Source organism: Narcine bancroftii, chromosome 2, assembly GCF_036971445.1.
Source record: "Narcine bancroftii isolate sNarBan1 chromosome 2, sNarBan1.hap1, whole genome shotgun sequence".
Classification (NCBI taxonomy): Eukaryota; Metazoa; Chordata; class Chondrichthyes; order Torpediniformes; family Narcinidae; genus Narcine; species Narcine bancroftii.
Window position 1 is genome coordinate 328,331,197 of NC_091470.1, and position 1,883 is coordinate 328,333,079.

At 41.7% G+C, this 1,883-nt stretch overlaps 1 non-coding gene across 1 annotated transcript; it reads right to left on the reverse strand.

Moving 5' to 3' along the window:
* Positions 1–661: 661 nt before the first annotated feature.
* Positions 662–768, reverse strand: LOC138755949 (U6 spliceosomal RNA). The gene has a single exon (XR_011352647.1). It is a non-coding gene; the product is annotated as a U6 spliceosomal RNA (small nuclear RNA).
* Positions 769–1,883: the final 1,115 nt, after the last annotated feature.

The following is a 1,883-nucleotide window of genomic DNA, read 5'->3' on the forward strand; positions in this document are numbered from 1 at the left end:
CTGTTATAAACCCCACCATTGCCAGCAAACAGCCTGTCACAGTCCACATATGCCAGATCCTTTCTGATACCATTAAAGTTTACCTTTCTTCAATTTAGAATATCAACTTGAAGACAAGGCCTATCCTTTTTGATGAAACCAGTAGTATTACGATGATCAGATCAAAAGTGTTCCCTTACACACACTTCTGTCTCCTACCCTATCTCCTTCCCAAATAGGAGATACAATATTGCATTCTCTCTGGTTGGAACTTTTACATGTTGATAAAGTAAACTTTCCTCAATGCTCGACCATCATGAATTCATCCAGCTCTTTTATAATACAAGATTCCCAGTCAATATGCAGAAAGTTAACATCATCTACTATCACAACCTTAAACTTCTTACCTGTTTTCTCTCTTCAAATATGCTCCTCCAATTCCTGCTGACCTATAATGTAGGCCAAATGCGGGTCAGTGGGACTATGTGGGAGGTGATGTTTGGCATGGACTAGTAGGGCCAAACTGGCCTGTTTCTGTGCTGTAAATAGTTATATGATTAATATACTATAATATACTATTACTATGGGAGTCTATAATATACTCCCACAAATGACTCTCTTTCCTCAGTTCCACCCATACAGCCTCAGAAGATGAGGCGTCTAATTTTTTTTTTAAATTAAAAAAAAAACGGAACGCTTCACGAATTTGCGTGTCATCCTTGCGCAGAGGCCATGCTAATCTTCTCTGTATCGTTCCAATTTTAGTATATGTGCTGCCAAAGCGAGCACGCCTCTAATTTGTTCTGTCTGAGCACTTCCATGACTACCATCCTTCCCTTTCTTCATCTAAAGTTCAAAGTTCAGGGTACATACATGACATCACATACAGCCCTGAGATTCTTACTTTCCTCCCTCTCGATCACGTTTTAAATAGTGCAACCCTGAACCGTCCTGCTTCTCCTGCAACTAAGACTCACTAATTGCCACAGCGTCATAATCCCACATGCTGATCCATGCTCTAAACTCATCTACCTTTCCTGAAATCTTCCTTGCAGTCGAGTTTTTGGTTTTTCCACAGCATTTTTTTTCATTCTTGAAGCCTGGTTTATGAGGTCACATGAGGCATGGAGTTATCATAAAGATCAAGTCCATTGTGGCTCTAAATGTACAATATCCGCACTGTGGTTCAAGAAGCAGCTTTATAGACACTGAAGGGAACATCATTGTGTTAAATGACAGGGGGAGTCCTAGGTAGTAACTGTAATCTGATTTGTGACACATCTGTTCTTTCCTGGCATGTTCCCCTCTTCCCAATTTCCCAATGTGGTGGCGGGGGAGGGGGAGGATGAGGGGGGAGAGGAGAGGGAGCCCGTCTGATGCTTCTTTCCACGAAGATTAAGAATCCCAGCACCTGATGCCTTGTTGCTTTTGGCTGACCTCTGACTTTTTTAAACCTTTTATTAGCTGAAGTGCTGGCAGGACTAGTCTAGATAGTTTGCTGAAGGATTGGAGGATTCTTGGTGGCCATTGCTTGACATTTAGGTGGCACACATAACATTAGCCGCTAATTGGACAATGCCTTAATATTCAGTTTTTCTGCATTGCTTCATATCTGAGCTGTTCTGAATGGAACTGAACACTGAGCAGGGTCATTAATGAATGATAATTAATGTCTGAGCGCAAGCAATGCCCTGAGGATATCCTGAACAACACTGCGACTGTCACATTCAGCTTCTAGCAATCACAGTCATCTGAGTTTTGTATGGCTCTATCCAGGGAGGGTTTTCTTTTCTTCATTCCATTAATTTAATGTCACTGCTGCTTCTTGATGCCATCACATGTCAAATGCTGCCACACTCTCACCTCACCAGTCCAGCTCATCTGTCAGTTTTTTAGATTTATAG